Consider the following 23,415-nt stretch of genomic DNA (forward strand, 5'->3'; position numbering starts at 1 on the left):
CAGAAGGCAGAGGTGATGAAACCTCAGTTGCACAGATGCACAGATGTGTCCAGGAAAGGCAACGTCAGCGTTGCCTTCAGGGAAGTCCTGTATCTAAACTGCGGATCTCGCAAGATCTCACAGTAATATCATACTGCACATGTGCAGGATGAAACGCATGATGTCATGCTCCTCATTTCACACATACACCTGTGGGTGCATGTAAGGGTACCTCTTCTTGTAAGCACATTCACCAATGCCCGGGACCAGGCAGGGCCACTTTCATGTAAAAGACACCATTAAGGCAGAACCCCAGCTTAGACGTCAACCACTCACTTAGTGTAGCTGTAGAGTATAGCCACCTGTAACATCCTTCTCTATGACACTTTGTCCCCTAACATTGCATACCTCACCTCCCAGAATGTAGTATTTAGTAGAGATGAGCGAATTATTCAACAATTCGATTCGGCTGATTCGCCGAATTTGCGGGAGAAATTCGATTCGATGCGAATGTATTCGCTACGAATTTAACTTATAAAAAGGGTTTCTAGGCTTCAGAGAGCCTTTAAATTAGTGCAGAACACTGTACCTTTAATTTAAATGCCCTTGGAGATGAGGAAGGAGAAGGAGAAGGAGAAGGAGAAGGAGAAGGAGAAGGATGAGAAGAAGGAGAAGGATGAGAAGAAGGAGAAGGATGAGAAGAAGGAGAAGGATGAGAAGAAGGAGAAGGATGAGAAGAAGGAGAAGGAGAAGGATGAGAAGAAGGAGAAGGATGAGAAGAAGGAGAAGGATGAGAAGAAGGAGAAGGAGAAGGATGAGAAGAAGGAGAAGGATGAGAAGAAGAAGGATGAGAAGAAGGAGAAGGATGAGAAGAAGGAGAAGGATGAGAAGAAGGATGAGAAGAAGGAGAAGGATGAGAAGAAGGATGAGAAGAAGGAGAAGGATGAGAAGAAGAAGGATGAGAAGAAGAAGAAGGATGAGAAGAAGGAGAAGGATGAGAAGAAGTAGAAGGATGAGAAGAAGAAGAAGGATGAGAAGAAGAAGAAGGATGAGAAGAAGGAGAAGGATGAGAAGAAGAAGAAGGATGAGAAGAAGAAGAAGGATGAGAAGAAGGAGAAGGATGAGAAGAAGAAGAAGGATGAGAAGAAGAAGAAGGATGAGAAGAAGGAGAAGGATGAGAAGAAGAAGAAGGATGAGAAGAAGAAGAAGGATGAGAAGAAGGAGAATTCCAAGCCGGCAAAAAGTGTATCTGCAGAGCTCCGCTATTTCTTAGTGAATGTCAGAGAACTGTCAGAAATAGCGGAGCTCTGCAGATACACTTAGCGGAGCTCTGCAGATACACTTTTTGCCGGCTTGGAATTCTTATTTTCATCCTACTTCTTCTTCTTCTTCTTCTTCATCCTCATCCTCTTCTTCTTCTTCTTCTGAGGATGAGGATGAGGATGAAGAAGAAGAAGAAGAAGAAGAAGAAGTAGGATGAAAATAAGAAGAATTCCAAGCCGGCAAAAAGTGTATCTGCAGAGCTCCTCTATTCTGCAGATACACTTAGAGGAGCTCTGCAGATACACTTTTTGCCGGCTTGGAATTCTTCTTATTTTCATCCTACTTCTTCTTCTTCATCCTCATCCTCAGAAGAAGAAGAAGAGGATGAGGATGAGGATGAAGAAGAAGAAGAAGTAGGATGAAAATAAGAAGAATTCCAAGCCGGCAAAAAGTGTATCTGCAGAGCTCCTCTATTTCTGACAGTTCTATGTCAGAGAACTGTCAGAAATAGAGGAGCTCTGCAGATACACTTTTTGCCGGCTTGGAATTCTTCTTATTTTCATCCTACTTCTTCTTCTTCATCCTCATCCTCTTCTTCTTCTTCCGAGGATGAGGATGAGGATGAAGAAGAAGAAGAAGAAGAAGAAGTAGGATGAAAATAAGAAGAATTCCAAACCGGCAAAAAGTGTATCTGCAGAGCTCCTCTAAGTGTATCTGCAGAATAGAGGAGCTCTGCAGATACACTTTTTGCCGGCTTGGAATTCTTCTTATTTTCATCCTACTTCTTCTTCTTCTTCATCCTCATCCTCATCCTCAGAAGAAGAAGAAGAGGATGAGGATGAAGAAGAAGAAGAAGAAGTAGGATGAAAAGAAGAATGAAAAGAAGAAGAAGAATGAAAAGAAGAAGAAGAAGAATGAAAAGAAGAATGAGAAGAATGAAAAGATTCTTCTTCTTCTTCTTTTCATTCTTCTTTTCATTCTTCTTCTTCTTTTCATTCTTCTTCTTCTTCTTTTCATTCTTCTTTTCATTCTTCTCATTCTTCTTTTCATTCTTCTCATTCTTCTTCTCATTCTTCTTTTCATTCTTCTTCTCATTCTTCTTTTCATTCTTCTTTTCATTCTTCTTCTTCTTTTCATTCTTCTCATTCTTCTTTTCATTCTTCTTTTCATTCTTCTTCTCATTCTTCTTTTCATTCTTCTTCTTTTCATTCTTCTTTTCATTCATTCTTCTTCTTCTTTTCATTCTTCTGCTTCTTCTTTTCATTCTTCTTTTCATTCTTCTCATTCTTCTTTTCATTCTTCTCATTCTTCTTCTCATTCTTCTTTTCATTCTTCTTCTTCTTTTCATTCTTCTTTTCATTCTTCTTTTCATTCTTCTTCTCATTCTTCTTCTTCTTTTCATTCTTCTTTTCATTCTTCTTTTCATTCTTCTTCTCATTCTTCTTTTCATGAAGAAGAAAAGAAGAATGAGAAGAATGAAAAGAAGAATGAAAAGAAGAATGAGAAGAAGAATGAAAAGAAGAATGAAAAGAAGAATGAGAAGAATGAAAAGAAGAATGAGAAGAATGAAAAGAAGAATGAAAAGAAGAAGAAGAATGAAAAGAAGAAGAAGAAGAATGAAAAGAAGAATGAAAAGAAGAAGAATGAAAAGAAGAAGAAGAAGAATGAAAAGAAGAATGAAAAGAAGAATGAAAAGAAGAAGAAGAATGAAAAGAAGAATGAAAAGAAGAAGAATGAAAAGAAGAAGAAGAAGAATGAAAAGAAGAATGAAAAGAAGAATGAGAAGAATGAAAAGATTCTTCTTCTTCTTTTCATTCTTCTTTTCATTCTTCTTCTTCTTTTCATTCTTCTTTTCATTCTTCTCATTCTTCTTTTCATTCTTCTTCTCATTCTTCTTCTCATTCTTCTTCTTCTTTTCATTCTTCTTTTCATTCTTCTTCTCATTCTTCTTTTCATGAAGAAGAAAAGAAGAATGAAAAGAATGAAAAGAAGAATGAAAAGAAGAAGAATGAAAAGAAGAATGAGAAGAAGAAGGAAAAGAAGAATGAGAAGAATGAAAAGAAGAATGAGAAGAATGAAAAGAAGAAGAAGAAGAAGAATGAAAAGAAGAAGAAGAATGAAAAGAAGAATGAAAAGAAGAAGAAGAAGAATGAAAAGAAGAAGAAGAAGAATGAAAAGAAGAATGAAAAGAAGAAGAAGAATGAAAAGAAGAAGAAGAAGAAGAATGAAAAGAAGAATGAGAAGAATGAAAAGAAGAAGAAGAAGAATGAAAAGAAGAATGAAAAGAAGAAGAATGAAAAGAAGAATGAAAAGAAGAAGAAGAATGAAAAGAAGAAGAAGAATGAAAAGAAGAATGAAAAGAAGAAGAAGAATGAAAAGAAGAAGAAGAAGAATGAAAAGAAGAATGAAAAGAAGAATGAGAAGAATGAAAAGATTCTTCTTCTTCTTCTTTTCATTCTTCTTTTCATTCTTCTTCTTCTTTTCATTCTTCTTCTTTTCATTCTTCTTTTCATTCTTCTCATTCTTCTTTTCATTCTTCTCATTCTTCTTTTCATTCTTCTTTTCATTCTTCTTCTCATTCTTCTTTTCATTCTTCTTCTTCTTTTCATTCTTCTTTTCATTCTTCTCATTCTTCTTTTCATTCTTCTTTTCATTCTTCTTCTCATTCTTCTTTTCATGAAGAAGAAAAGAAGAATGAGAAGAATGAAAAGAAGAATGAAAAGAAGAAGAAGAATGAAAAGAAGAATGAGAAGAAGAATGAAAAGAAGAATGAAAAGAAGAATGAGAAGAATGAAAAGAAGAATGGAAAGAAGAAGTATTCCAGTACAGCAAAAAGTGTATCTGCAGAGAGCTCCGCTATTTCTGACAGTTCTCTGACAGTTCCTTCACATGTACAGCGGTTGAAACATTGTATCTATTTATTTCCAAATAAAAACATCTGTATCCTAAATGGAAACAAATAGATACAATGTTTCAACCGCTGTACATGTGAAGGAACTGTCAGAGAACTGTCAGAAATAGCAGAGCTCTCTGCAGGGACACTTTTGCCGACTGATCGGGAAAAATCCGATTCGCGCACCCGAATTATGCAAATATTCGGATTCGACGTGAATCGAATTTTTCCTGAAATTCGAAACGAATTCCACTTCGCCTGGTTCGATTCGCTCATCTCTAGTATTTAGGATGGGCACCACTGAGTCTATGCCCTGCTCCATTAGTCCAGCATTACATTGCCACCCCACTCTCATTGACGGAATGGGGTCCTGCAGGGCACTAAGCATGGACCTCATTCATACACTTGATTTAACTCCTTCAACTCTCCCATACCTGCAGCTAGGTTCATGGGGTCTCCATATCACGAGTTTGGTCCTGATTGCTTCTGGGGAACTGACCACTAGGGAGGAAGTCAGAGCACCAATCTCTATCTACTGGAGGACCTGTCACCTGTACCTAGTATCACTCTTTGAAGTCTGGCTGCTATCACATTCCCACCAATTCATGGTTTCCCCATAGCAAATACATTCCTTGCTGAGCTTACCCTTCTTGATGGCCTTCCGTTTTTTCCTCTTCAACCCCATATGTGCCTAGAGGCCCTGTTCTTCCATACACATGTACCAACATGCACCCCATTTTCAGAAATTTAAGACCAGGCTTGTGAACAGTTAACTACCTTAATTGTAAGGTTGCAACGTAACAGTCCAAAGTACACATCAGATCCACTCTAACTAGTTCCAGACTGCCCAGGCACACCTTCCTGGGTAGTAGTCCATATAAGAGTCCTTATTAAGTTGGTCCCTATGCGGGGTGCTATCAGGTTGCTTGAGGGATACAGCTTCTCTGGTGGACTTCTTGATCCTTTTCCCATGCAGTCCCCCCTGAGCAACGCCTTCCTCCTATTTATATCAAACACAGGATGAAGGGCAGTACTGGGAAATTCCTGGGAAAGGTATAGACATAGTGTTAACCCTTCCCCACCTGGGCAGTTCAGAATCCCTGTCTAACAGCAGCTCTATGTGTAGGAACCTGCCTACACACCATGCAAAATTATAGTTATTTGCTGGGAAAAAAAGCTTCTCCCCGTGATGCTCAACAGACCAGTCTTCCCCAACAAATGCCTGTAGTGTCCTATGGTACCTGTGCGAAATGAAGCGCATGAAGTCACTTCTGTGCATGTGCATTAATTCAGTCACTCGGCATTGTCAAAATTCCATACTGAGCTGTATTGGAGCTTTATTGCTCTTCTGCATTAAAAATCCTGCCTCTCTACAATTGTTTATTTTTTCGTTAAAGTTCCATTTTAATGAAAAGAGGTTTATTTTAGAAACACAAAACACTCTAAAGAACATGGAAACCCAAGGTAACTCTATAGATACCCAATGAATAAAAATTATATATGGTATGCATTTAGTATTTTGATGTTTATTATGATATTTCCTAGATAGTAAACTCCAAGGATCCTATCCCTCTTGTATTAAACTGTATTGTTGCTGTATTGTCTCTCGTTATATTGTAAAGCGCTGAGCAAACTGTTGGCGCTATATAAATCCTGTATTATAATAGTAATAATAATATTTGATTCATTTTTGAATCAATTGATTCATATATCAATTTTTGTCAGAACAGCAATATGACTTCCTTCAGTGTGAATAAATACCACCATGCCCTTATCCAAACCTCATGGGTATTTCCTCACCTTATATCAAGGATCCCACTGCAAAAAGAGAGTCAGTTGTGCTTTTCTTTTATCCTTGAGACCAGGATCCTCTTCAGCATTCACCTGATCAGTGACCTCATCACACTGGGTGAAGCTTAGACGCCATTTTGGAAAGTCAAGTATGCTGATAGCCTGTGACATGCCTCTAATTCTTTATGGTGAACGTGACACCTCACTACTAGTGCCTGGCCTATCATCTGGGTCTACAGCTCGCCACTTCACTAGGCTGTACAGCACTGTGGGTGGTTGCCTGCTCCTCCTCAGATGTTGTTGTGCACTGGGACACTGGGACAGATGTTGATGTGCACTGGTACACTGTGACCGAGTTGATGAGACACTGATAGACTGTGACAGATGTCGATAGGACACTGGTACACTGTGACAGATGTTGATAGGACACTGGTACACTGTGACAGATGTTGATGTTGATGCGCACTTGGACACTGTGATAGGTGGCTGCACTGTGTGTGATCTGTGTAAGGTCTATTGCCCCTTCAGGTGGGGCTGTGCATCTAACATTTTCAACATCTACCAAGTGGAATGGTAAGACTGTTGCTGTTACAAATGTGAGAAAGATTGAGTATGAGTCTAATCCTGGTGAAGTGATGACAAGTCTGGTGAGGAAACCTGCTTTCAGTAAAGACTTGCTGCTGGGTTAATGCTGAACCCACAACGAGAATGAGGACTGCATTGTTATGTGTAGCAGGGAGACAAGTAGTAAAACTAAATATGATGATGTGTTGCTTACTAATAAGTTTCAAAATGCTGAGGTAAATAATGTGTTATTGTAGCCTGCTAAAGATGAAACAGCAGAGAGGTCTCTTTAAGTGTCTCAGTCCCTCAAGCTGCAGTGGATGAGCCCCTCCATGTCTCTGATAAGAGAAAGGTCCCTAAAAATGTCTTGCATATATATGTGGAGTGCAATAAAATGACAAGTATACTAGTGGAACTGCTTGAACTTGTAAGAGTACATTTGTTGTACACTTGGGTGTCTCCACCGAAGTTGGACAAGGTGGTACTGCGTAGTACCAATGGATGGAGCCAGGCAGTACACATTTTGCTTGGTAATAATAATTATGAATGGAATAGGTTGGTGCATTGTGTAGTAGCAGTATTACAAGTGATCTCACGGTTCCCTATGAGGGTGCTTCCAGTGACTGGTGTGTATAGAAGGCGCTCAGGAGAGCTGGTAGAGATGCGGTGATGAGAGATATTTCCACTAGTGCGGTCTGGAGTGCGGATGAGCAGGGGATTAGCAAATGTTACGGATACTGCTAGACCTCATAGGAAGCAAGGGTCCAGATTGGACATGGCAGTATTCTGTCTGTTACCCAGAAAAAGGTACAAGTATCAGAAATTGTGACCTTAAAAAAAGTGTGATCTGTCAATAATTGGTATTGATGACAATGGTATTGGTGACTGTGATGTTGTAATGAATAAAACTTTGGGAACTATGGAATTAAGCAATTGTTTATGCTTGAATCAGTGTCAGTTGGTATTTCAGTCACCCTCGGAGTGTAGGGTAAATGGCAAGGTGGAACAATGCGAAGATAATTGCGGAGATAATTGCTCGCTTGTGTGTGGTCCCTCCTCGGGTCTGGTCCTAACAAACACTGATAAAGAAAACACTGGCAATATTGACAATTTGGGAAAATGTGAAACAATACTAAGCAATCCCATGAATAAGGGTTTGGTTGCCAAAGGTAACAACAAAAGGTTTAGTGAACCTAAAAGACCGAGTGTGATGGTTAAAATTGGTATAAACAAGGCAAAAAGTGATTCACTTCATTAAGCAAAGTGAGATCCCTACAACTTCAAGACAAGGAGTTGGGGAGAAGTGTTAGAAAAAGAAGAGGACTCTGGAAAAAGAATGATAAGCCCAGGAACCTCATGAGGGTGTTGAAAAGGCTGAGCATAGTTAGACACTGCTAAGATTCAGGCTAGTACATACCTGGAAACACACTCAGAAAAAAGATTGGGCTTACATGTCTGACTGCTGGCACAGAGTTGCCCTAGTCAAGAAGAAGTGCCAGTGGGGAAGATGGAAAGTCTCATTGAGGGGTCAGAGGGCCCAGCCAGAAGCCAAGAGACAGAGATCTCAGTTCCAGGAGACAGGTCAGCTCCTATCAGGGTGTCAGGAGCACCCCAGTCCATAGGCCAGAGGTGGGTCGTGCAGCAGGGTGCTGTAACTAAAAGCTAGAGAGCAGCGTGGTTCTGCTATTGAAGCTGAGTGAGCTTATGAGCCAGGTAGCTCTGCATTTTCCAGTGTGTGTATTTCTGCTGAAGTTAGAGAAGATCCCCTGTGTGAGAAATCTTTCGTCTGCGAACTTTTGCTTTCTTTTAAATAAAAGTGGGCTAACAAGCCCTTAAAAATAGCTCCTGTCTGTCGTGGACTTAAAATAACACATCTTCCATGAGAGCTAACTACCCCATGTCACTCTGTATATATATATATATATATATATATATATATATATATATATATATATATATAGATACAGTTGTGTTCAAAACAATAGCAGTCAGACATCACTAACCTGATCAATTGCTGTTTTTGGTAGAAATGATATTTCTACATGGCAAATAATTTACTAGCAGGTGTAGGAGAGTAATAGAAATCCAACAGACCCAACAGTCATGACATGCATGCTGCTGATTCTGAGTGATTGAATCACTAATTGAAAGGGGCATGTTCAAAATAATAGCAGTGTGGAGTTCTATTAGTGAGGTCATTCATTCTTTGAAAAACAGGTGGCAATTTTGCCCTTATTTAAGGAAGGCAGGCAAAAAATGTTGTACATGCTGGTTACAGTGCATTTCTCTGAAATTCTGAGGAAAATGGGTCGTTCCAGACATTGTTCAGAAGAACAGCGTACCTTGATAAAAAAGTTGATTGGAGAGGGGAAAACATATAAAGTGCAGAAAATGATAGGCTGCTCAGCTAAAATGATCGAAAATGCTTCAAAATGGCAACCAAAACCTGAAAGACATGGAAGAAAGTGAAAAACTACCATTCGAATGGATAGAACAATAGCCAAAATGGCAAGGACTCAGCCAACAATCAGCTCCAGGAAGATCAAAGAAGGTCTAAAGTTACCTGTGAGTACTGTTACAATTAGACGCCTATGTGAAGCCAAGCTATCTGCAAGAAGCCCCCGCAAAGTCCCACTGTTGAAAAAAAGACATGTGCTGAAGAGGTTACAATTTGCCAAAGAGCACATTGACTGGCCTAAAGAGAAATGGCGCAACATTTTGTGGACTGATGAAAGTAAGATTGTTCTTTTTGGGTCTAATGGCCGGAGACAGTTTGTCAGACGACCCCCAAACACTGAATTCAAGCCACAGTACACTGTGAAGATAGTGAAGCACGGTTGCGCAAGCATCATGATATGTGGATGTTTCGTATACTACAGTGTTGGGCCTATTTATCGCATACCAGGAATCATGGATCAGTTTGAATACATCAGAATACTTGAAGAGGTCATGCTGCCTTATGCTGAAGAGGAAATGCCCTTGAGATGGGTGTTCCAACAAGACAACAACCCCAAACACACCAGTAAACGTGCAACATCTTGGTTCCAGACCAACAAGATTGACGTTATGGAGTGGCCAGCCCAATCCCCGGATCTTAATCCAATAGAAAACTTGTGGGGTGACATCAAAAATGCAGTTTCTGAGGCAAAATCAAGAAATAGAGAAGAACTATGGAATGTAGTCCAATCATCCTGGGCTGGAATACCTGTTCACAGGTGCCAGAAGTTGGGTGACTCCATGCAACACAGATGTACAGCAGTTCTCAGAAACAGTGCTTATACAACTAAATATTCATTAAGGGATTCAAAGGAAAGCAAAATCGTCAAATATTTTTCAGTTTATATAGTGAATGTTTGGGTTTGTAAAGAAGAAAACAAACACTGCTATTTTTTTGAACAGTCTAATATTCACTTTTCTTCAATTTTTTTAGAGGAACAACACAAATTTGATATATTTTTCTTCATGTTTTGATTTGGAATAGAATGTGTAGTGTTCCCAATGCATTTGTGTGTATGGAAATAAAAGTTATTAGAAGGATTTTGAACTTTATTCACTTTTTTCAACACACTGCTATTATTTTGAACACAACTGTATATATGTTCCATCTATGTACTGTATTTAGCTGTTTGCCTGGTGTTCAACTTTGAAAAGATCTACTGTACTAACATAAAGCAAGCTAGATGGATATTTAGTATATGTTTTAGTTAGTGTATCAAGCTCTTGTCATATAACTTCTACACAGTTCTGGTCTACAGCTCCTATTTTCTATCTGCATTCTATTTGTGTACAAAAAAATAGGTTAAAATAATGCACAAAGCTATAAAACATACAAAAACGTACCTGACATTTTCTGCAAGTGAGCATCTTCTATGGTATCTTTTATCTTTTAGCTTTTATGGTGTTTCATCATACCATCCTCTACAGCTGTAGTTAATTAATATTTCCTCCTAAAAAAGTAAGGTCTGCAATGTTTTATATTTCTGTATTCTTAATAATAAGAAAAATAATACAACTGTCATTGTTTCTAGTAAAGCTTTATTCAGTTACATTCTGCAGCAACAACATGTTTTCTATTATTGATGACACATATTGTAATACTAACAGCACATTCATCATACTGTTTTCATAAGATTTTCTGTCCCACTTAAAATTATTAGCAACATCCTACAGAAACAGTCACAACAGAAAATATGTGGGTACAGGCAATTGTATCCAGGGATACACATACAGTACAGGTGGTGTATGGGAACACAAATGCAACCAAGCTCAGAAGCTGACTCTCTGGGACCCCCAAGGCCAATGCTCTGGGCACACCAATCTGTTGCTGCTGACTCCTACCCTATGAATTGCCTCTTTATGACCATCAAAGTATATTGGAACCCTAACTTGATAACATTTAGTTTTCTACACCACTGTGTATCATAACAATTGCACTTTATTCATCTATTTTGCATCTCAGTGCTGCTGATTTTTTTCCAGGCTACATGAGCTTGCCCCAGTGTTGCCTGCACATCATTCCTGTAGATCAGCTTGTTCATGGTGAGTACATGGTGGCAGTACAATGTGCCACCTTCCCTACTTGGTGATCAAGTAGGGAAGGTGGCACATTCATCACTATGTACAAATGTACAGGCAGCTTCTATTACATAGCTGCCAGCTGGGATTAAAAAGGTGAACAAACTCCTTGGTGCTGTAGTAGCTGGGAGTTTGTATATATGCCGGCGCTGCTGCCTCAGTTAGGCAAAATTATATATGAAATTTTACTGATTAGCTTAAGATCTTCTTCAAAGTGGGTTTAAACCTCAGACATGAAATATGAACAAAACATACCCTTCTATAGTGTGTACTAGCCTCAATCCAGAGCACTAAGTGTCATTTATGTCCGCTGCCTCATTCCTCTAATATAAGCTCCCAATTGTCCCTGATTTCGAGGGACTGTCCCTCATTCCAAACAAAGTCCCTCTGTCCCTCTTTCCTCCTCATTTGTCCCTCATTTTGGTCTATATAGTTGTATATAAAATGCACTACTTAACTAGCAAAAAGTGTTTTACAGTGCTAAACCTTTCATCCAATTTCTAAATTGCTGTATTTATAAATTCCAAAAGCCAATATAAAGGAATAATAGTAGTAAAAAAGCACTTCTGAGTTCAACAAATAATTTTTTTTGTGTGGAAGCGGATGTGTCTTATGCAGGGGCGGACTGACAACTCATGGGGCCCCCGGGCAATAGGGGATCATGGGGCCCCTGTGTCCTTTCTCAAACAAAAAAGCCTATGAAAAAGGTACCAGGGGCATCTCATGGGGCCCCCTACTGACCCCGGGCCCTCGGGCAGTGCCCGAGTTTCCAAATGGTCAGTCCGCCCCTGGTCTTATGCCTACAAACTTTTGCTAACAGGTGTCCCTAATTTCCATCTCAGAAAGCATAAGTCACCCTGACGCGTTTTCCTGACACCAATAGAAAAATGATGACAGGGGAGGGGGCACAGCCTTTGACTGACAGCCTCAGCTCTGTTCCTGTGTTCTGTGTGATGGGGATGTGTCCCTTCCCTCCAATCAGCTCTCAGAGCTCTCCTCAATGATGTAACATCAGCTCTCCACCCTGTACAGGGAAGAAAATGTCCATATGAGCCCTGCATCTCTGCAAACCCCAGGTAAGAAAGTGTAACAGCCTCAGCCAGGCCACGCCTCCAACGTGTTTCACTCCACCCCTGGAGCTCAATCATGGGGATCTGCCCCTTGCTCTTCAGAGCTGAGAGATCCTGTCTAAATTCTGCACTGTGAATGGATGTAGGGGAAAGATGGTTATAGATAATCAGGGACAATTTATGTATTATTATTATTATACAGGATTTATATAGCGCCAACAGTTTGCTCAGCGCATTACAATATAACGGGAGACAATACAGCAACAATACAGTTCAATACAAGAGGAAAGGAGGGCCCTGCTCCTTGGAGCTAACAATCTAGGAGGGAGGGGCTAGTGGTACAAAAGGTAGTAACTGTGGGGATGGGCTGGTTGGAAGAGTAGAAGATTCCATTATTAGCTGAGGGCAGAATAGGCTTCCCTGAAGAGATAAGTTTTCAGAAATCGCCTAAAAGTGAGCAGAGTAGGCGATGGTCTGATAAATTGGGGTAGAGAGTTCCAGAGGATGTGGGAAGCTCTGGAAAAGTCCTGGAGGCGAGCATGGGAGGAGGAAACAAGGGAGCTAGAGAGCAGGAGGTCTTGTGAGGAGCGGAGAGTACGGTTTGGGTGATATTTAGAGACAAGATCGTTGATGTAATTTGGGGCAGAGTTATAAATGGCTTTATACGTTATTGTTAATGTTTTGAATTTTATCCATTGTGCAATGGGAAGCCAGTGGAGGGATTGGCAGAGAGGGGTGGCAGATACAGAACGGTTAGTAAGGTGAATAAGTCTGGCAGCAGCATTCAGGATAGACGGAAGAGGGGATAGTCTGCGATTCGGTAGGCCAATGAGGAGGGAATTACAATAGTCAAGGTGAGATATAACAAGGGAGTGAATAAGTTGCTTAGTGGTTTCCGAGATTAGGAATGGGCGTATCTTGGAGATGTTGCGGAGGTGAAGTCTATAAGATTTGGACAGTGATTGGAATTGGAGGTGAAAGGACAGATGGGAGTCTAGGATTACACCTAGCACCCTGGCATGAGGGGAAGGAATGATGATTGTGTTATTGATCTTGATGGAGATGTCAGGGGAGGGGGCATGGGCTGGGGGGAATACTAAGAGCTCAGTTTTGGAAAGATTGAGTTTGAGGAAGTGGAGTGACATCCATGCCGATATGTCGCTTAGTAGGTTAGTAATGCAAGAGGAGACTGAAGGGGTGAGGTGAGGGGTAGAAAGATAGATTTGTGTGTCATCAGCATAGAGATGGTACTTAAAGCCATGGGAGTTTATCAAGTGACTAAGGGAGGAGGTGTAGATGGAGAAGAGGTCCAAGGACAGAACCTTGAGGGACCCCTACAGAAAGAGGGAGTGAAGAGGAGGAGGCAGCATTATAGGTAACGCTGAAGGAGCGCTGCAATAGGTAGGAGGAGAACCAGGGGAGAGCAGAGTCTCTGAGACCAAGAGAGTGGAGTTTTTTGAGGAGTAGGGGGTGGTCAACCGTATCAAAAGCCGCAGAGAGGTCAAGCAGTAAGAGTACGGAGTAGTGGCCATTGGTTTTAGCTGTTAGTAGATCATTAGTGAGTTTTAGTAGGGTAGTTTCAGTGGAGTGTAGTGAGAGAAAGCCAGACTGTAGAGGGTTAAGAAGGTTGTTGTCGTTGGGAGCTCAGACGATTGTAGACTAAGCGTTCTAGGAGTTTAGAGGTAAATGGCAGCAGGGAAATGGGTCTTAAGTTGTTCAGGTTGGTGGGGTCCAGGGAAGGCTTTTTAAGTATGGGAGTGATGTGCGCATGCTTTAGAGGGGAGGGAAAGGCACCAGTAGAGAGGGAAAGATTGAAGATGTGAGTGAGGGAGCATATGAAGGAAGAAGAGGGTGACCGTAGTAGTTGTGAGGGGACAGGATCCAGGGGGCAGGTAGTGAGACGGGCTTCTGAGAAAACCTTAGTGACCTCTTCGGTAGTAGCAAGGTCAAAAGAGGAAAGTGTTGAGGGAGGTTTAGTATAAGGTATGTTAAGTGGGATGGATGGCTCTGCAGTGACGATGCCCCTATGAATTGCGTCAATCTTGTTTTTGAAATGAATTGCAATCTCGTGAGCAGTGAGTGAGGTGCTGGGTTGAGGTGGAGAAAGTAGAGAGTTAAAAGTAGAGAAGAGACGACGAGGACTGGATGACAAGGTATTAATAAGAGTGACAAAGTAGGCTTGTTTGGCAGCATGAAGGGAGGAATTGTATGTTAAGAAAGCAGATTTATATTGGGTGAATGCTTGCTGGGATTTAGTTTTACGCCACAATCGCTCCAGCGCACGACTATGTCGTTTAAGATTTCTGGTGTCGTCAGTCTGCCAAGGTTGTAACTGTCGGGCCTGATGCTTCGTGTTGTTTGAGGAGAAAGTGAACTGTTGTAGAAAGCAGTGGCCAGGTCAGGGCAGGACAGGGGAGAGATTCTGTCATAGAGTTGGTCAGTTGCAGAGTGGAAAGGAGCAGGGTTCAAGTTGTGAAGGTTTCTGTGAGTTTGCCGCTTAGAGGGATAGGTGTTTGAAGACGAGGACACTGTGAAGGTAATGAGATTGTGATAAGAGAGAGGAAAGGGGGTGTTTGTGAGGTTGTAGGGAGTGCAAAGATGGGAGAAAACAAGGTCTAATGTATTCCCATCAGAGTGAGTGGAGGACTGTATACACTGTGCTAATGCAAAAGATGAGGTTAGGTTGAAGAGTTGGGATGTAGCCGGGTTGTGGACATTAATAGGGATGTTAAAATCTTCGAGAATGATAGTGGGTAGTTCAGAGGAGAGAAAGTAGGGTAGCCAGGCCGAGAAATCATCAAGAAAGTGGGACTCCGGTCCAGGAGGCCGATAGATCACTGCAATCCTCCGAGAAATGGGAGAAAACAGCTGGATGCAGTGAGTCTCGAAAGAAGAGAAGGATAGAGAGGGAGGGTTAGGGAGGACTTGAAAGGTGCTCAGTGGGGATAGAAGCAAACCAACCCCACCACCTTTCCGACCACTGGGTCTGGGTCAATGGGTCCAGATGAGGCCTCCATAAGAAAGTGCTGCGGGAGAAGCAGAATCTGCTGCTTGGAGCCAAGTTTCTGTAATTGCTAGTAGGTTAAGGGAACGGGAGACAAAAAGGTCATGGACAGAGGTGAGCTTATTACAGACAGAGCGGGCATTCCAGAGTGCACATGAAAAAGGGAGGGTGGTTTTTGGGAGCACGGGGACCACTGTTAAATTGAGGGGATTGCGGCTATTCCCAGAAGAAAGAGGATGTCTGGTGGGGATGAAATACTGGAGGACCAGGGTTTGGGGAGATATCCCCAGAGGTTAGGAGAAGAAGAAGGGGGAGGAAAGTAACATGGGAACGGGATGTACATGAGTGCACATGCCTTCCAGTCCTGGTGTTTGGGTCAGCAGGAGAGTGAAGTATGAGCAGGAGGTGATGAGAGCAGTAGTAGGGAGATGGTAGCAATGAGGGTGAGATGTACAAGTTTTGGGGCAGAGCAGAGGGGTAAAGAAGTAAGATTTTGGGAAGGCAGGAATGTAATATGAAAAGGAGGCGTAGAGGGGACATATTAAAAGGTACACGGAGTGGGACTCAGACTTGTAAGAGATGTTTCCCAGGGTGTTTGCTTGCAGTCTGTCCAGCATGCAGTAGGGGGAGTTTTTTCATCTCTGTGTATCACCTGAGGCCAGTCACTTCACTGACTATATGTAAAGGTTTACAACCACATTAAATAATATTGAAAGTAATTTTCTTTTTAATTTTGGAATCAGGAATGATTAAAACGCCTTATGTTGTTTTTTTGCCATTTATGTCCTGATTTTATGTTGGAAAATTTCTCTTCACTTCTATCCTATAGAAGCAATAGGAAATGACAAGCATTCTCTACTAAATAAGAGAATATCCTGCTTAAACAGTTATTATTGAAACAAGTGTTTCAATTTGAAGACTTCCTCTCTATTCCTGTTCTACTAACAATTCAAAATGTTGGACTTTCCCATCACTTTCCTTCCTGGTCACAATGGTCACTGTAGCAATTGTGCATACAGAGATGGACACGGTCACCCATCTTGTTAAGGATCCTCCATCTTGTATCATTTCTGCTCCCAAACCAGCCTCCCTCCAATTTCCCCCCTCCCTCAGGAATGTGGTCTGGATGATGCCAGATATCACAGGCTCAGCGGGAGAGCTTAATGGTTATAAATCCCACTAGATGGTGCCCGGGTGTCTGTTAGCTTCTCAATCTGAGATATCGTAAAGCCATAATCCAAGTCCTTCACTGAGCTTCAAAGATATTCCAGATAAGCCGTAAAACAGACATCACATTCAAAATCCACTTTCACCTATGATTTCATATCTTGGAATATGAAAGACTTACAAGGAGACCAGGCATATATTTAGATCGGTCACTTTAATACAAGTCGCCTGATATATTACACCCCCTAGCTGAAATCTACAGGAGAGCAGAAAATTATATCTCCTTAACCATCCCACGCAGGTATGTCATATTTAATATCTAGACATTCAGCAGACGCTTCTGCATATTAATCTACTAATGGCTAGGCTGCTACATGCACCGAGGGTAAGTTATGGATCATGATAGAAACTGGAGGCGATTGGTTCCCCTTCTTCAAGGAGACACCCTGCTGAGTTCCTAGAAAGGCTGTTATGCTTTGAGCAGAAAGGTAAGTTAAGCTGAGTTGAGTTGAAGTTGAAGAATCCTCCCTTTTAAAATCGGAACCAACTTTGGGAGAAAAGGCCCTTTTGCTCAGGAAACTTGATCTGCTTAACCCAGGATTTTTGGCAAGTACTTCACCTCTCTAAATTTCTTTCTGTTATCTCTTTGCTGTGTTATTGCTCTCTGTATATTTATATATATATATATATATATATATTGGCTACATCTTTTTCTGTAAATATTTTTATTGCACCCTTTTGACCTTTTAGTAATAAATTTTACTTTCTGAAAGTGTTGAACTGTTTCTAAAGCTCTTTAATGCAAACTATGAATCCCTGCCTCTGAAGAGTGCTACTGTGTGTTTTAAAACATCTGCATACATCTGTCTGCGGTGACATTGTGTATACAAATGATTATTCAAACAACATAGTGTTATTGCTGAGTTTCCTCTTTCTCTGTACAAAAAGGAGGTAGTGGCAGTGTGAAGGGTTAATTGCGTAATTAACCTGGCCCAGTAACAATCACTCCCAGGCTGCAGGTACACAGATTGTGGTCCATTAGTTGGAAAATCTTTGTGCAGGGTGCAGCTGGGCGTGGCATTGTTACGCATGTGACAGCGCAGTTTTAGATTGGCTAGTCCTTCGGTCACGAGTTTGGTGAGAAGGGCTGGGGTCTGACGCTGTGATCGTCACAGTCACCAAAGGAAATACAGAGATTAAGCCCACTTAGTGAGGAGAAAGAAGGCATTAAAAGCCTGATAGGGATTCTAACTCCTCACCTCTCTATAGATAAAAAAAAAGAGTCTTCAGATACACTGAAGACATATCAAAAGCTCTGATCCACTTTTGTGTGTCATGGGTTGTAAGTCTTTGAATCTCATTCCATGCATCTCGGTCTAGTTTTAATATTACACTAGCAACATAGGACAAATGTTTGGCTGGGATGCCTTTATTGCTTCTGGTGGATTTCCTGATTGTAGCTTTTTGTGGCCTGGTTTCTTCTTTTGCAGTATTTGGACTCTCTGTGTTCATTTCTATTTCTGTGTCACTTTGCTGTTTATCTTCATGTGACACTTATGTGGAATTTTCCTTTTCCTGACATTTCATCAGTAATTTTAGCCTTTGCACGTAAGATATCCCCTTTTTGTGATGGCACCACTGTTATCTTGGAAGGTCACAACATTGCCTTGTTTTGTGAGCTTCTTCACTGACAAAAGATTAGTTTTAAGAGCAGGGACATACAGGACATTTTTCACAGGTATCTTTCTGGTGAAACTCTTTGAAATAGGACAGGAAAGTAAACCACCACGCATTAGCTTTGATGTTTTTTTCTGTTGTACTCTGGTCAAGGTGATTAAAGAAATTGCTGTCATTTGTCATGTGACTTGTAGCTCCTGAATCAAAGCACCATGCCTACAAAGATGAGGGGCAGTTTTTGGATTGAAAAACACATTCATTATCTGAAGAAATATTAGTTTCTTCATTCACATTTTTGGCCATTTGTAGTTTAGTTTGCATTCTAACTTTCCAGTTTCTGAAATCTGCTTCTAAATGACCGTGTTTATTGTACACAAAGCATTCACATGTTTCTTGTTGCATGTTACTGTTTTTATTCCTTCTTTTCATCTTTAAAGCAGACTCTGCAATAGAAGCACTGCACTATTAATGCTTTCTGTTTTACACTTATATTCATTCACAAGCTTGCCCTTAAGATATTCCAATGCCATTTCATCATTTGGACATGCATCAAGTGCTGTGACAAGTGTTTCATAACTTTCTGGTAAACCACTAAGTAATAGTTGGTGCGACATAAAAATCTTTTATTTCTTCTCCTATACCTCTCAGGGGGTCAACCTTTTTTAAGGATGTGCCTTATGTAATCTTGCATATCTTGGCCTTTTATCAGCTTGGTTTGGTATAACTTTCTAATCAAATCCAATTTATTGCTGAGATTAGCTCTTTAATGCACCTTTCATAATCCTTCCCACATTTATTTAGCAGTTCCACACTTACATAAGTGTATGATTTGATTGTCGTTTACCTTATCAGCAGCATTTTTGCCTTGAATTTCCAAGACTGGTAGTTCTAGTTTGTCAGATTTGCAAATGAAAACTTTGTTGCAGCTGTGTTACTGGCCATTTATGTTTTATCTTTTGCAGTCTTCTTTAATTTGTTGCGTTTTGCACTTCTTTTGTTGTAGCAGGCTATGTCTGGCTGGGTGTCTAGACCCATACCCTGTTTGAGATTCCGTATATAGCCCTATAGAACAGACAGTTCACAGTCCATTGCAAACAGAAAACAGGAACTTTATAGAGAAAAGACATAGAGTTTAATCTTAGATTCAGCTACAAACTTATAATCACTGCCATCTACTGGTTGAAGAATATATCTCTGATGTATTCTCGAAGAATACATATCTGAACACTGAAGTAGTTGTTGCAAAATACATAAACACTTTATTCCAACAATTTTTGAAAATCAACAATATCTGACATGCAAAAAGCATCTCATTGGCTCTGATCTGTCCTCCCTATATGTTGCCCTGTGTGCAGCTCAGCATGCAGCTAAACCCTCTGGTTCCCCAATAAAAAACTGTGTGAACAATCTCTGAGGCTTTCTTGAAATTAATAGAGTGAGGTGAAACTGGAAACAAAATAGAAAGAAACATATAGTAAGAATACACTAAATATAACAATGGTGACTGTCTTCTGTTACTGAAATTTGAGGCAGATACTAGGTGAAAGTAGACCCAGTTCTTACCAGCAATTCTGCCACTTAAACCCTTGGCATTGATGCCTCCTGGCCCTATAAGGGGTTTGCGATGCTGGGAGGTGGGGTTTAGGGTCATGTGACCACCATGATTGGCTGTCACAGCAGTCATATGATTGGAAAGGTCCTGATCACAAGTAGCGATCAGGACCTTTCTGTGAGGTGCAGGTAAATGTGCCGGTAATGCACAGGGTACGCGTTCTTGACACGTGTGTTTTTTTGGGTATGCAAATATGATGCCTCTCTGCGTCAAGTCCCAGCCACTAAGAGGCCACATATTTGTGTAAGTTGGCGTCACAAGGTTAACAAGATACAGGTGAAGATCACCACTGTAGACTATGCTAAGTTGATGGCTATGCTTTGTAGCTGTTTCTTCACATGTACTCCTGAAATGGAGCCTAGGCTTCTCAAGATGCATGTGACTATTTCTTGTTGGAGTAAGGGATGATAGGAGGATGGAAACATAACAGGCGCAAACACTAATAAACATATAACAAGCACAAATGGATGCGTGAGCGCTGGAAGTCGCTACAGCTGCTGAAACACCAAAAGGTACCAAATAACCTCCAAAGTAACAGTATATATATATTTGGTGCAGCGCTTAAAAGTATATACTGTATATTGGGTTGCAGCGCTTTTATGCATGTTTACATTGTATGCAATATCTATGGTCATCATCAATTTTAAGCGCTGCACCCAATATATATATACTATATATACTAATAAACATGTTCTATTAATAAATGTAGGGTCGTGCACTTTGATACTAGGTGGAGCCCAACAGAAGTTTGACAGGTAAACGAAAAACTATTATAAACTGTATGCTTGAGGTGTGACAAGCTCTAAATCAGGGTGTCAAACCTTTTGACTTTTCTGGGCCATGTTGGAAGAAGAGGAATTGTCTTGAGCCACACATAAAATTCTCTAACAATAAGGATACTGTTGCTGATGAGCAGAAAAAATTGGGCAGATCACAAGTTAACGTTCACTGATAATGTACCTTTCTGAGTAATAAATTTACATTTTTTTTGTAATTTTTTTTATTCTAAAAGTAAAAGAGGGCAACATAAAACTAGTATGATATTTTACACTGTTATTGATAAAATAATGCATCAGTATCTGCTTTGATGGATGGAGTAGCAATACTTAGTGATTTCTCAAGCTGCTTAAATCAGATATTTTGATTCTAATTTTTCCCTTTGTATGCTTCATCCTTGAAAATAGTTGCTCACAAATAAAGGTGCTGCCAAAAACTGATGACATAAATAAGGTTTGATTGTGAAGGGTGGGATATTTTAATTTGGGGACATAAAACTTATAAAAGTCCAATAAAGAGACACTGTCAATTGTTTCTTTGGCCACATGTGTAAAATCATTTTTACAAAAAATTCCAAAAACAAATCAACATTTTTAAATAAGTTTACAATTTTGTGTTTGGCCGCATTTTAGCCATTTTGGGTCACAGGCTGGACACCCCTGCTCTAAATGGTCACATGCAGTTTAGGGTAATAGATCTAGTGGTGCTGCATTTCAAGAAAGTAAATACATATTTTTACAGTGAACATTTCTCATACAAAACAATCATATGTGGTAGTAACTTGGTAACTATATGTTGTATGTCAGCTCCCACTCATAGTGCAACTAACCATTACCTCATCCAGCTTAGGGAACACTGTACAAAACTTGTTTCCAGAATAGGGTTTAGTGTGGCTTAATTCAGTCACTTCACAGCTTCGCTAACTTTGTAATTTGCCAGTAATCCTTTTAATATGCCAGCATCATAATTGATTTTGCTGGTTTACTTAACTTAGGGTTACAACAATACTGTTAGGAATAAAAATGATGTCCAAGAAGACTGTGGAGATAAAGCAATATATCTCTTTTCCATTACGTTAGCTTGTAACATAAATTATATGTTTAACAGACATTCATCAGGGGGTTTATTATAATATTATTGTTTTTTTTTATTGCACATTACTGACCTATTGCCAGATGTTTAATTGTGACAAAGGACGCTCCAATTATACTGCAAGTGGTGACTAATTCTAAAAGTTTCCACTTAGCTAAACTATGTATTTCTTTACATGATTTCATCATACCAACGTGATCATTTTGTAGCTGTTTGGAATAATAGTAGAGTTTATTTACTAAAGCTGGAGGGTGCAAATTTAGGCTCACTTCGGCATAGACACCAATCAGCTTTCAGGTTTTATTGCCAAAGCTTAATTGAACAAGCTGAGGTTAGAAGCTGATTGGTTTCTATGCAGAAGTGAGCCTGATTTTTCACTCTCCAGCTTTAGTAAATAATCCCTAATGTTCACTGATTAAATTTGTAATAAGCTGCACTTTGAGATGTGTTTTCCAAACTATGGAGAAATGATTTTGGATGGAGTTAGGGAAGCTTCGGAGGCAATCTTAGTAAATTCTCCGGGATTTCTTCTTACATTTTGTTTTGGATTTGGGACAGAGCGTTAAGGTACATATCCCCACTGAGTTATAGATGTCAAAAACAGCTGACATGGTTTATAATCTTCTCTTACTCTATCCAAAATGAAAAAAATTGCCTATAATTCTACTTTAAAAATAAGAGATTACAAATGTAAGCCTTCAAAAACCTAGTGGATCCTCACCAGTTTAATCAGTTTCAGTTTCAGTTTGCCTTTAAAGTCTACAAATTCACTGGGAGGTTGTGTTTATTTTTTTAGTTAACCACAGCCAGGTTTTCCACCACCAGTTTTACGCTGTGATCAGTAGACCATGCAGGCCCGCTTTTCTGAGCACTCATAACTGCATGAGGACTTGCCAAAGCTTTGTGGGTCTTGATGTCACATATGATCAAGGCAGTGGCTACATGGCCTGTAAAACACCTTATAAAAAGTTGGGAAGATCTTTACAAGAAAAAAGAGTTTTGCAAAAGGGATATTTTGAAAAGTGTAGAAGATTTAAACATTAAAATCTGAAAGGTGGAGTTTTCCTTTAAAGGTGAAATTTATACTGAAACACCCATGATTGGACTACGACAAGCCTGCTACAAGCAATTCATGACAGCAGGAAAATATTCCCTTGAGCAGGTAAAAGATAATAAAAATATTAATTCCACAGTCAAATTAACAGTTTGTTTCTCCATTCCAAGAATCTTCACTCTTTGAACTGAAGTCTCGCAGACATGATGGACCAGCGGTTCAGGTGAATATGAAAGACATCACAGCTTCAGATTTGATGACTTTTCCACCCCCAGAGGAATATTTAGTAGAAAATAAATGGACCATTTATCCTGGCTGCTAGTTTGTATTGCGAAAGAGCAACCGACCCTGCAGATCAGCATAGAGGTGCTGTGAGCAATTCTGTTAGCTTTTGAGTGCAACACCCTTTAGCAATTCATTGGAGCCATGTGAAGGCAGAGTGTTTGACTCTATCAGTAAACAGCATACAAGTAACGTCTGTTTATCAGTGATGACTAGATGATATAAAATGTTTATTCAGAAATAATGTTGCTTTATTTTCACAGCCAAGCAACCTTTGAATCAACACAAATTCTTATGGGTGAGGGATTTTACTGCACTTGTACACTAGGAACTCTGATCTGCCGTCACAGTGCTCATACAGAGCTAGTGAGTGACTTCAGCAACCTTACGGTTCCACCTTTGATGAAAAATTTGTATTTAATGTTAGATTCGGTTTACAATCAAAGTGCACTTTTGAGGTGAAGAGATTCCTGCAGCATTTCTTGATAGAGGCCATCTGTTTATAGATAATTTTTTCCTGGCTCCAGGCACTAAGCTTTAAATACTTCTCTGTCTGTACTTGCTATCTAAACCTTTAAACCATAAAGCTCTTTTTCAGTTTAAGAACAGGTTTCC

The sequence above is a fragment of the Staurois parvus genome, unplaced genomic scaffold (assembly GCF_062004578.1).
Source record: "Staurois parvus isolate SC_StPar_1 unplaced genomic scaffold, SC_StPar_1.0 ptg000205l, whole genome shotgun sequence".
NCBI classification, from domain to species: domain Eukaryota; kingdom Metazoa; phylum Chordata; class Amphibia; order Anura; family Ranidae; genus Staurois; species Staurois parvus.